Genomic DNA, 14,287 nt, shown 5'->3' with positions numbered 1-14,287 from the left:
CCTTACTTCCAGCTAGTAAGGATCACATAATTCCTAACAAATTTTGACACAGATTCCCAATTCGGGAATTCAGAACATACAGCACGTTGCTGTAAGCAAGCACATTCTCATTCAAAGTTGCAAGTTACTATGTAGGAACAAGTTTGTATAGGTATTTCAAAGATGCCCAGAACAGAGCTAAACTTGGTATGTCTCCAACTCCTAGAAATAACTTCATGCCCCATCTCACTTACTTCCAGCTAGTAAAGATCACATAATTCCTAACAAAGTTTTGACACAGATTCCCTTTTCGGGCATTCAGAGCATATAGCACGTTGCTGTAAGCAAGCACATTCTCATTCAAAGTTGCAAGTTACTATGTAGGAACAAGTTTGTATAGGTATTTCAAAGATGCCCAGAACTGAGCTAAACTTGGTATGTGTCCAACTCCTAGAAATACCTTCATGCCCCAACTCCCTTACTTCCAGCTAGTAAGGATCACATAATTCCTAACAAATTTTGACACAGATTCCCAATTCGGGAATTCAGAACATACAGCACGTTGCTGTAAGCAAGCACATTCTCATTCAAAGTTGCAAGTTACTATGTAGGAACAAGTTTGTATAGGTATTTCAAAGATGCCCAGAACAGAGCTAAACTTGGTATGTCTCCAACTCCTAGAAATAACTTCATGCCCCATCTCCCTTACTTCCAGCTAGTAAGGATCACATAATTCCTAACAAAGATTTGACACAGATTCCCAATTCGGGCATTCAGAACATATAGCACGTTGCTGTCAGCAAGCACATTCTCATTCAAAGTTGCAAGTTACTATGTAGGAACAAGTATGTATAGGTATTTCAAAGATGCCCAGAACTGAGCTAAACGTGGTATGTCTCCAACTCCTAGAAATAACTTCATGCCCCATCTCCCTTACTTCCAGCTAGTAAGGATCACATAATTACTAACAAAGTTTTGACACAGATTCCCAATTCGGGCATTCAGAACATATAGCACGTTGCTGTAAGCAAGCACATTCTCAATCAAAGTTGCAAGTTACTATGTAGGAACAAGTTTGTATAGGTATTTCAAAGATGCCCAGAACTGAGCTAAACTTGGTATGTGTCCAACTCCTAGAAATACCTTCATGCCCCAACTCCCTTACTTCCAGCTAGTAAGGATCACATAATTCCTAACAAATTTTGACACAGATTCCCAATTCGGGCATTCAGAACATATAGCACGTTGCTGTAAGCAAGCACATTCTCATTCAAAGATGCAAGTTAAAATGTAGGAACAAGTTTGTATAGGTATTTCAAAGATGCCCAGAACTGAGCTAAACTTGGTATGTGTCCAACTCCTAGAAATAACTTCATGCCCCATCTCACTTACTTCCAGCTAGTAAGGATCACATAATTCCTAACAAAGTTTTGACACAGATTCCCAATTCGGGCATTCAGAACATATAGCACGTTGCTGTAAGCAAGCACATTCTCATTCAAAGTTGCAAGTTACTATGTAGGAACAAGTTTGTATAGGTATTTCAAAGATGCCCAGAACTGAGCTAAACTTGGTATGTCTCCAACTCCTAGAAATAACTTCATGCCCCATCTCCCTTACTTCCAGCTAGTAAGGATCACATAAATCCTAACAATGTTTTGACACTGATTCCCAATTCGGGCATTCAGAACATATAGCACGTTGCTGTAAGCAAGCACATTCTCATTCAAAGTTGCAAGTTACTATGTAGGAACAAGTTTATATAGCTATGTCAAAGATGCCCAGAACTGAGCTAAACTTGGTATGTCTCCAACTCCTAGAAATAACTTCATGCCCCATCTCACTTACTTCCAGCTAGTAAGGATCACATAATTCCTAACAAAGTTTTGACACAGATTCCCTATTCGGGCATTCAGAACATATAGCACGTTGCTGTAAGCAAGCACATTCTCATTCAAAGTTGCAAGTTACTATGTAGGAACAAGTTTGTATAGGTATTTCAAAGATGCCCAGAACTGAGCTAAACTTGGTATGTCTCCAACTCCTAGAAATAACTTCATGCCCCATCTCCCTTTCTTCCAGCTAGTAAGGATCACATAATTCCTAACAAATTTTGACACAGATTCCCAATTCGGGCATTCAGAACATATAACACGTTGCTGTAAGCAAGCACATTCTCATTCAAAGTTGCAAGTTACTATGTAGGAACAAGTTTGTATAGGTATTTCAAAGATGCCCAGAACTGAGCTAAACTTGGTATGTGTCCAACTCCTAGAAATAACTTCATGCCCCATCTCCCTTACTTCCAGCAAGTAAGGATCACATAATTCCTAACAAAGTTTTGACACAGATTCCCAATTCGGGCATTCAGAACATATAGCACGTTGCTGTACGCAAGCACATTCTCATTCAAAGATGCAAGTTACTATGTAGGAACAAGTTTGTATAGGTATTTCAAAGATGCCCAGAACTGAGCTAAACTTGGTATGTGTCCAACTCCTAGAAATAACTTCATGCTCCATCTCCCTTACTTACAGCTAGTAAGGATCACATAATTCCTAACAAAGTTTTGACACAGATTCCCAATTCGGGCATTCAGAACATATAGCACGTTGCTGCAAGCAAGCACATTCTCATTCAAAGTTGCAAGTTACTATGTAGGAACAAGTTTGTATAGGTATTTCAAAGATGCCCAGAACTGAGCTAAACTTGGTATGTGTCCAACTCCTAGAAATACCTTCATGCCCCAACTCCCTTACTTCCAGCTAGTAAGGATCACATAATTCCTAACAAATTTTGACACAGATTCCAAATTCGGGAATTCAGAACATACAGCACGTTGTTGTAAGAAAGCACATTCTCATTCAAAGTTGCAAGTTACTATGTAGGAACAAGTTTGTATAGGTATTTCAAAGATGCCAAGAACAGAGCTAAACTTGGTATATCTCCAACTCCTAGAAATAACTTCATGCCCCATCTCCCTTACTTCCAGCTAGTAAGGATCACATAATTCCTAACAAAGATTTGACACAGATTCCCAATTCGGGCATTCAGAACATATAGCACGTTGCTGTCAGCAAGCACATTCTCATTCAAAGTTGCAAGTTACTATGTAGGAACAAGTTTGTATAGGTATTTCAAAGATGCCCAGAACTGAGCTAAACGTGGTATGTCTCCAACTCCTAGAAATAACTTCATGCCCCATCTCCCTTACTTCCAGCTAGTAAGGATCACATAATTACTAACAAAGTTTTGACACAGATTCCCAATTCGGGCATTCAGAACATATAGCACGTTGCTGTAAGCAAGCACATTCTCAATCAAAGTTGCAAGTTACTATGTAGGAACAAGTTTGTATAGGTATTTCAAAGATGCCCAGAACTGAGCTAAACTTGGTATGTGTCCAACTCCTAGAAATAACTTCATGCCCCATCTCACTTACTTCCAGCTAGTAAGGATCACATAATTCCTAACAAAGTTTTGACACAGATTCCCAATTCGGGCATTCAGAACATATAGCACGTTGCTGTAAGAAAGCACATTCTCATTCAAAGTTGCAAGTTACTATGTAGGAACAAGTTTGTATAGGTATTTCAAAGATGCCCAGAACTGAGCTAAACGTTGTATGTCTCCAACTCCTAGAAATAACTTCATGCCCCATCTCACTTACTTCCAGCTAGTAAGGATCACATAATTCCTAACAAAGTTTTGACACAGATTCCCTTTTCGGGCATTCAGAGCATATAGCACGTTGCTGTAAGCAAGCACATTCTCATTCAAAGTTGCAAGTTACTATGTAGGAACAAGTTTGTATAGGTATTTCTAAGATGCCCAGAACTGTGCTAAACTTGGTTTGAGTCCAACTCCTAGAAATACCTTCATGCCCCAACTCCCTTACTTCTAGCTAGTAAGGATCACATAATTCCTAACAAATTTTGACACAGATTCCCAATTCGGGCATTCAGAACATATAGCACGTTGCTGTAAGCAAGCACATTCTCATTCAAAGATGCAAGTTACTATGTAGGAACAATTTTGTATAGGTATTTCAAAGATGCCCAGAACTGAGCTAAACTTGGTATGTGTCCAACTCCTAGAAATACCTTCATGCCCCAACTCCCTTACTTCCAGCTAGTAAGGATCACATAATTCCTAACAAATTTTGACACAGATTCCCAATTCGGGCATTCAGAACATATAGCACGTTGCTGTAAGCAAGCACATTCTCATTCAAAGATGCAAGTTAAAATGTAGGAACAAGTTTGTATAGGTATTTCAAAGATGCCCAGAACTGAGCTAAACTTGGTATGTGTCCAACTCCTAGAAATAACTTCATGCCCCATCTCACTTACTTCCAGCTAGTAAGGATCACATAATTCCTAACAAAGTTTTGACACAGATTCCCAATTCGGGCATTCAGAACATATAGCACGTTGCTGTAAGCAAGCACATTCTCATTCAAAGTTGCAAGTTACTATGTAGGAACAAGTTTGTATAGGTATTTCAAAGATGCCCAGAACTGAGCTAAACTTGGTATGTCTCCAACTCCTAGAAATAACTTCATGCCCCATCTCCCTTACTTCCAGCTAGTAAGGATCACATAAATCCTAACAATGTTTTGACACTGATTCCCAATTCGGGCATTCAGAACATATAGCACGTTGCTGTAAGCAAGCACATTCTCATTCAAAGTTGCAAGTTACTATGTAGGAACAAGTTTATATAGGTATGTCAAAGATGCCCAGAACTGAGCTAAACTTGGTATGTCTCCAACTCCTAGAAATAACTTCATGCCCCATCTCACTTACTTCCAGCTAGTAAGGATCACATAATTCCTAACAAAGTTTTGACACAGATTCCCTATTCGGGCATTCAGAACATATAGCACGTTGCTGTAAGCAAGCACATTCTCATTCAAAGTTGCAAGTTACTATGTAGGAACAAGTTTGTATAGGTATTTCAAAGATGCCCAGAACTGAGCTAAACGTTGTATGTCTCCAACTCCTAGAAATAACTTCATGCCCCATCTCCCTTTCTTCCAGCTAGTAAGGATCACATAATTCCTAACAAATTTTGACACAGATTCCCAATTCGGGCATTCAGAACATATAACACGTTGCTGTAAGCAAGCACATTCTCATTCAAAGTTGCAAGTTACTATGTAGGAACAAGTTTGTATAGGTATTTCAAAGATGCCCAGAACTGAGCTAAACTTGGTATGTGTCCAACTCCTAGAAATAACTTCATGCCCCATCTCCCTTACTTCCAGCAAGTAAGGATCACATAATTCCTAACAAAGTTTTGACACAGATTCCCAATTCGGGCATTCAGAACATATAGCACGTTGCTGTACGCAAGCACATTCTCATTCAAAGATGCAAGTTAATATGTAGGAACAAGTTTGTATAGGTATTTCAAAGATGCCCAGAACTGAGCTAAACTTGGTATGTGTCCAACTCCTAGAAATAACTTCATGCTCCATCTCCCTTACTTCCAGCTAGTAAGGATCACATAATTCCTAACAAAGTTTTGACACAGATTCCCAATTCGGGCATTCAGAACATATAGCACGTTGCTGCAAGCAAGCACATTCTCATTCAAAGTTGCAAGTTACTATGTAGGAACAAGTTTGTATAGGTATTTCAAAGATGCCCAGAACTGAGCTAAACTTGGTATGTCTCCAACTCCTAGAAATAACTTCATGCCCCATCTCCCTTACTTCCAGCTAGTAAGGATCACATAATTCCTAACAAAGTTTTGACACAGATTCCCAATTCGGGCATTCAGAACATATAGTACGTTGCTGTAAGCAAGCACATTCTCATTCAAAGTTGCAAGTTACTATGTAGGAACAAGTTTATATAGGTATGTCAAAGATGCCCAGAACTGAGCTAAACTTGGTATGTCTCCAACTACTAGAAATAACTTCATGCCCCATCTCCCTTACTTCCAGCTAGTAAGGATCACATAATTCCTAACAAAGTTTTGACACAGATTCCCTATTCGGGCATTCAGAACATATAGCACGTTGCTGTAAGCAAGCACATTCTCATTCAAAGATGCAAGTTACTATTCAGGAACAAGTTTGTATAGGTATTTCAAAGATGCCCAGAACTGAGCTAAACTTGGTATGTGTCCAACTCCTAGAAATAACTTCATGCCCCATCTCCCTTACTTCCAGCTAGTAAGGATCACATAATTCCTAACAAAGTTTTGACACAGATTCCCAATTCGGGCATTCAGAACATATAGCACGTTGCTGCAAGCAAGCACATTCTCATTCAAAGTTGCAAGTGACTATGTAGGAACAAGTTTGTATAGGTATTTCAAAGATGCCCAGAACTGAGCTAAACTTGGTATGTCTCCAACTCCTAGAAATAACTTCATGCCCCATCTCCCTTACTTCCAGCTAGTAAGGATCACATAATTCCTAACAAAGTTTTGACACAGATTCCCAATTCGGGCATTCAGAACGTATAGCACGTTGCTGTAAGCAAGCACATTCTCATTCAAAGTTGCAAGTTACTATGTAGGAACAAGTTTATATAGGTATGTCAAAGATGCCCAGAACTGAGCTAAACTTGGTATGTCTCCAACTCCTAGAAATAACTTCATGCCCCATCTCACTTACTTCCAGCTAGTAAGGATCACATAATTCCTAACAAAGTTTTGACACAGATTCCCTATTTGGGCATTCAGAACATATAGCACGTTGCTGTAAGCAAGCACATTCTCATTCAAAGTTGCAAGTTACTATGTAGGAACAAGTTTGTATAGGTATTTCAAAGATGCCCAGAACTGAGCTAAACGTTGTATGTCTCCAACTCCTAGAAATAACTTCATGCCCCATCTCCCTTACTTCCAGCTAGTAAGGATCACATAATTCCTAACAAAGTTTTGACACAGATTCCCAATTCGGGCATTCAGAACATATAGCACGTTGCTGTACGCAAGCACATTCTCATTCAAAGATGCAAGTTAATATGTAGGAACAAGTTTGTATAGGTATTTCAAAGATGCCCAGAACTGAGCTAAACTTGGTATGTGTCCAACTCCTAGAAATAACTTCATGCTCCATCTCCCTTACTTCCAGCTAGTAAGGATCACATAATTCCTAACAAAGTTTTGACACAGATTCCCAATTCGGGCATTCAGAACATATAGCACGTTGCTGCAAGCAAGCACATTCTCATTCAAAGTTGCAAGTTACTATGTAGGAACAAGTTTGTATAGGTATTTCAAAGATGCCCAGAACTGAGCTAAACTTGGTATGTCTCCAACTCCTAGAAATAAGTTCATGCCCCATCTCCCTTACTTCCAGCTAGTAAGGATCACATAATTCCTAACAAAGTTTTGACACAGATTCCCAATTCGGGCATTCAGAACATATAGCACGTTGCTGTAAGCAAGCACATTCTCATTCAAAGTTGCAAGTTACTATGTAGGAACAAGTTTATATAGGTATGTCAAAGATGCCCAGAACTGAGCTAAACTTGGTATGTCTCCAACTACTAGAAATAACTTCATGCCCCATCTCCCTTACTTCCAGCTAGTAAGGATCACATAATTCCTAACAAAGTTTTGACACAGATTCCCTATTCGGGCATTCAGAACATATAGCACGTTGCTGTAAGCAAGCACATTCTCATTCAAAGATGCAAGTTACTATGTAGGAACAAGTTTGTATAGGTATTTCAAAGATGCCCAGAACAGAGCTAAACTTGGTATGTGTCCAACTCCTAGAAATAACTTCATGCTCCATCTCCCTTACTTCCAGCTAGTAAGGATCACATAATTCCTAACAAAGTTTTGACACAGTTTCCCAATTCGGGCATTCAGAACATATAGCACGTTGCTGCAAGCAAGCACATTCTCATTCAAAGTTGCAAGTTACTATGTAGGAACAAGTTTGTATAGGTATTTCAAAGATGCCCAGAACTGAGCTAAACTTGGTATGTGTCCAACTCCTAGAAATAACTTCATGCCCCATCTCCCTTACTTCCAGCTAGTAAGGATCACATAATTCCTAACAAAGTTTTGACACATATTCCCAATTCGGGCATTCAGAACATATAGCACGTTGCTGTACGCAAGCACATTCTCATTCAAAGATGCAAGTTACTATGTAGGAACAAGTTTGTATAGGTATTTCAAAGATGCCCAGAACTGAGCTAAACTTGGTATGTGTCCAACTCCTAGAAATAACTTCATGCTCCATCTCCCTTACTTCCAGCTAGTAAGGATCACATAATTCCTAACAAAGTTTTGACACAGATTCCCAATTCGGGCATTCAGAACATATAGCACGTTGCTGTAAGCAAGCACATTCTCATTCAAAGTTGCAAGTTACTATGTAGGAACAAGTTTGTATAGGTATTTCAAAGATGCCCAGAACTGAGCTAAACTTGGTATGTCTCCAACTCCTAGAAATAACTTCTTGCCCCATCTCCCTTACTTCCAGCTAGTAAGGATCACATAATTCCTAACAAAGTTTTGACACAGATTCCCTTTTCGGGCATTCAGAGCATATAGCACGTTGCTGTAAGCAAGCACATTCTCATTCAAAGTTGCAAGTTACTATGTAGGAACAATTTTGTATACGTATTTCAAAGATGCCCAGAACTGTGCTAAAATTGGTATGTGTCCAACTCCTAGAAATACCTTCATGCCCCAACTCCCTTACTTCCAGCTAGTAAGGATCACATAATTCCTAACAAATTTTGACACAGATTCCCAATTCGGGAATTCAGAACATATAGCACGTTGCTGTAAGCAAGCACATTCTCATTCAAAGATGCAAGTTACTATGTAGGAACAAGTTTGTATAGGTATTTCAAAGATGCCCAGAACTGAGCTAAACATTGTATGTCTCCAACTCCTAGAAATAACTTCATGCCCCATCTCACTTACTTCCAGCTAGTAAGGATCACATAATTCCTAACAAAGTTTTGACACAGATTCCCAATTCGGGCATTCAGAACATATAGCACGTTGCTGTCAGCAAGCACATTCTCATTCAAAGTTGCAAGTTACTATGTAGGAACAAGTTTGTATAGGTATTTCAAAGATGCCCAGAACTGAGCTATACTTGGTATGTGTCACACTACTAGAAATACCTTCATGCCCCAACTCCCTTACTTCCAGCTAGTAAGGATCACATAATTCCTAACAAACTTTGATACAGATTCCCAATTCGGAAATTCAGAACATATAGCACGTTGCTGTAAGCAAGCACATTCTCATTCAAAGTTGCAAGTTACTATGTAGGAACAAGTTTGTATAGGTATTTCAAAGATACCCAGAACTGAGCTAAACTTGGTTTGTGTCCAACTCCTAGAAATAACTTCATGCCCCATCTCCCTTACTTCCAGCTAGTAAGGATCACATAATTCCTAACAAAGTTTTGACACATATTCCCAATTCGGGCATTCAGAACATATAGCACGTTGCTGTACGCAAGCACATTCTCATTCAAAGATGCAAGTTAATATGTAGGAACAAGTTTGTATAGGTATTTCAAAGATGCCCAGAACTGAGCTAAACTTGGTATGTGTCCAACTCCTAGAAATAACTTCATGCTCCATCTCCCTTACTTCCAGCTAGTAAGGATCACATAATTCCTAACAAAGTTTTGACACAGATTCCCAATTCGGGCATTCAGAACATATAGCACGTTGCTGCAAGCAAGCACATTCTCATTCAAAGTTGCAAGTTACTATGTAGGAACAAGTTTGTATAGGTATTTCAAAGATGCCCAGAACTGAGCTAAACTTGGTATGTCTCCAACTCCTAGAAATAACTTCATGCCCCATCTCCCTTACTTCCAGCTAGTAAGGATCACATAATTCCTAACAAAGTTTTGACACAGATTCCCAATTCGGGCATTCAGAACATATAGCACGTTGCTGTAAGCAAGCACATTTTCATTCAAAGTTGCAAGTTACTATGTAGGAACAAGTTTATATAGGTATGTCAAAGATGCCCAGAACTGAGCTAAACTTGGTATGTCTCCAACTCCTAGAAATAACTTCATGCCCCATCTCCCTTACTTCCAGCTAGTAAGGATCACATAATTCCTAACAAAGTTTTGACACAGATTCCCTATTCGGGCATTCAGAACATATAGCACGTTGCTGTAAGCAAGCACATTCTCATTCAAAGATGCAAGTTACTATGTAGGAACAAGTTTGTATAGGTATTTCAAAGATGCCCAGAACTGAGCTAAACTTGGTATGTCTCCAACTCCTAGAAATAACTTCATGCCCCATCTCCCTTGCTTCCAGCTAGTAAGGATCACATAATTCCTAACAAAGTTTTGACACAGATTCCCAATTCGGGCATTCAGAACATATAGCACGTTGCTGTACGCAAGCACATTCTCATTCAAAGTTGCAAGTTACTATGTAGGAACAAGTTTGTATAGGTATTTCAAAGATGACCAGAACTGAGCTAAACTTGGTATGTGTCCAACTCCTAGAAATAACTTCATGCTCCATCTCCCTTACTTCCAGCTAGTAAGGATCACATAATTCCTAACAAAGTTTTGACACAGATTCCCAATTCGGGCATTCAGAACATATAGCACGTTGCTACAAGCAAGCACATTCTCATTCAAAGTTGCAAGTTACTATGTAGGAACAAGTTTGTATAGGTATTTCAAAGATGCCCAGAACTGAGCTAAACTTGGTATGTGTCCACCTCCTAGAAATAACTTCATGCCCCATCTCCCTTACTTCCAGCTAGTAAGGATCACATAATTCCTAACAAAGTTTTGACACAGATTCCCTATTCGGGCATTCAGAACATATAGCACGTTGCTGTAAGCAAGCACATTCTCATTCAAAGTTGCAAGTTACTATGTAGGAACAAGTGTGTATAGGTATGTCAAAGATGCCCAGAACTGAGCTAAACTTGGTATGTCTCCAACTCCTAGAAATAAATTCATGCCCCATCTCCCTTACTTCCAGCTAGTAAGGATCACATACTTCCTAACAAATTTTGACACAGATTCCCAATTCGGGCATTCAGAACATGTACCACGTTGCTGTAAGCAAGCACATTCTCATTCAAAGTTGCAAGTTACTATGTAGGAACAAGTTTGTATAGGTATTTCAAAGATGCCCAGAACTGAGCTAAACTTGGTATGTGTCCAACTCCTAGAAATATCTTCATGCCCAATCTCCCTTACTTCCAGCTAGTAAGGATCACATAATTCCTAACAAAGTTTTGACACATATTCCCAATTCGGGCATTCAGAACATATAGCACGTTGCTGTACGCAAGCACATTCTCATTCAAAGATGCAAGTTACTATGTAGGAAGAAGTTTGTATAGGTATTTCTAAGATGCCCAGAACTGAGCTAAACTTGGTATGTGTCCAACTCCTAGAAATAACTTCATGCTCCATCTCCCTTACTTCCAGCTAGTAAGGATCACATAATTCCTAACAAAGTTTTGACACAGATTCCCAATTCGGGCATTCAGAACATATAGCACGTTGCTGTAAGCAAGCACATTCTCATTCAAAGTTGCAAGTTACTATGTAGGAACAAGTTTGTATAGGTATTTCAAAGATGCCCAGAACTGAGCTAAACTTGGTATGTCTCCAACTCCTAGAAATAACTTCTTGCCCCATCTCCCTTACTTCCAGCTAGTAAGGATCACAAAATTCCTACCAAAGTTTTGACACAGATTCCCTTTTCGGGCATTCAGAGCATAGAGCACGTTGCTGTAAGCAAGCACATTCTCATTCAAAGTTGCAAGTTACTATGTAGGAACAATTTTGTATACGTATTTCAAAGATGCCCAGAACTGTGCTAAACTTGGTATGTGTCCAACTCCTAGAAATACCTTCATGCCCCAACTCCCTTACTTCCAGCTAGTAAGGATCACATAATTCCTAACAAATTTTGACACAGATTCCCAATTCGGGCATTCAGAACATATAGCACGTTGCTGTAAGCAAGCACATTCTCATTCAAAGATGCAAGTTACTATGTAGGAACAAGTTTGTATAGGTATTTCAAAGATGCCCAGAACTGAGCTAAACGTTGTATGTCTCCAACTCCTAGAAATAACTTCATGCCCCATCTCACTTACTTCCAGCTAGTAAGGATCACATAATTCCTAACAAAGTTTTGACACAGATTCCCCATTCGGGCATTCAGAACATATAGCACGTTGCTGTCAGCAAGCACATTCTCATTCAAAGTTGCAAGTTACTATGTAGGAACAAGTTTGTATAGGTATTTCAAAGATGCCCAGAACTGAGCTAAACTTGGTATGTGTCCAACTACTAGAAATACCTTCATGCCCCAACTCCCTTACTTCCAGCTAGTAAGGATCACATAATTCCTAACAAACTTTGATACAGATTCCCAATTCGGGCATTCAGAACATATAGCACGTTGCTGTAAGCAAGCACATTCTCATTCAAAGTTGCAAGTTAATATGTAGGAACAAGTTTGTATAGGTATTTCAAAGATGCCCAGAACTGAGCTAAACTTGGTATGTGTCCAACTCCTAGAAATAACTTCATGCCCCATCTCCCTTACTTCCAGCTAGTAAGGATCACATAATTCCCAACAAAGTTTTGACACAGATTCCCAATTCGGGCATTCAGAACATATGGCACGTTGCTGTAAGCAAGCACATTCTCATTCAAAGTTGCAAGTTACTATGTAGGAACAAGTTTGTATAGGTATTTCAAAGATGCCCAGAACTGGGCTAAACGTTGTATGTCTCCAACTCCAAGAAATAACTTCATGCCCCATCTCACTTACTTCCAGCTAGTAAGGATCACATAATTCCTAACAAAGTTTTGACACAGATTCCCTTTTCGGGCATTCAGAGCATATAGCACGTTGCTGTAAGTAAGCACATTCTCATTCAAAGTTGCAAGTTATTATGTAGGAACAAGTTTGTATAGGTATTTCAAAGATGCCCAGAACTGAGCTAAACTTGGTATGTCTCCAATCCCTAGAAATAACTTCATACCCCATCTCCCTTACTTCCAGCTAGTAAGGATCACATAATTCCTAACAAAGTTTTGACACAGATTCCCAATTCGGGCATTCAGAACATATAGCACGTTGCTGCAAGCAAGCACATTCTCATTCAAAGTTGCAAGTTACTATGTAGGAACAAGTTTGCATAGGTATTTCAAAGATGCCCAGAACTGAGCTAAACGTTGTATGTCTCCAACTACTAGAAATAACTTCATGCCCCATCTCACTTACTTCCAGCTAGTAAGGATCACATAATTCCTAACAAAGTTTTGACACAGATTCCCTTTTCGGGCATTCAGAGCATATAGCACGTTGCTGTAAGCAAGCACATTCTCATTCAAAGTTGCAAGTTACTATGTAGGAACAAGTTTGTATAGGTATTTCAAAGATGCCCAGAACTGAGCTAAACTTGGTATGTGTCCAACTCCTAGAAATACCTTCATGCCCCAACTCCCTTAATTCCAGCTAGTAAGGATCACATAATTCCTAACAAATTTTGACACAGATTCCCAATTCGGGCATTCAGAACATACAGCACGTTGCTGTAAGCAAGCACATTCTCATTCAAAGTTGCAAGTTACTATGTAGGAACAAGTTTGTATAGGTATTTCAATGATGCCCAGAACTGAGCTAAACTTGGTATGTGTCCAACTCCTAGAAGTACCTTCATGCCCCAACTCCCTTACTTCGAGCTTGTAAGGATCACATAATTCCTAACAAATTTTGACACAGATTCCCAATTCGGGCATTCAGAACATATAGCACGTTGCTGTAAGCAAGCACATTCTCATTCAAAGTTGCAAGTTACTATGTAGGAACAAGTTTGTATAGGTATTTCAAAGATGTCCAGAACTGAGCTAAACTTGGTATGTCTCCAACTCCTAGAAATAACTTCATGCCCCATCTCCCTTACTTCCAGCTAGTAAGGATCACATAATTCCTAACAAAGTTTTGACACAGATTCCCAATTCGGGCATTCAGAACATATAGCACGTTGCTGTAAGCAAGCACATTCTCATTCAAAGTTGCAAGTTACTATGTAGGACCAAGTTTATATAGGTATGTCAAAGATGCCCAGAACTGAGCTAAACTTGGTATGTCTCCAACTCCTAGAAATAACTTCATGCCCCATCTCCCTTACTTCCAGCTAGTAAGGATCACATAATTGCTAATAAAGTTTTGACACATATTCCCAATTCGGTCATTCAGAACATATAGCACGTTGCTGTACGCAAGCACATTCTCATTCAAAGATGCAAGTTACTCTGTAGGAACAAGTTTGTATAGGTATTTCAAAGATG

The sequence above is a fragment of the Diceros bicornis genome, chromosome 30 (assembly GCF_020826845.1).
Source record: "Diceros bicornis minor isolate mBicDic1 chromosome 30, mDicBic1.mat.cur, whole genome shotgun sequence".
NCBI classification, from domain to species: domain Eukaryota; kingdom Metazoa; phylum Chordata; class Mammalia; order Perissodactyla; family Rhinocerotidae; genus Diceros; species Diceros bicornis.
Note: the sequence above shows the minus strand (reverse complement) of the source record.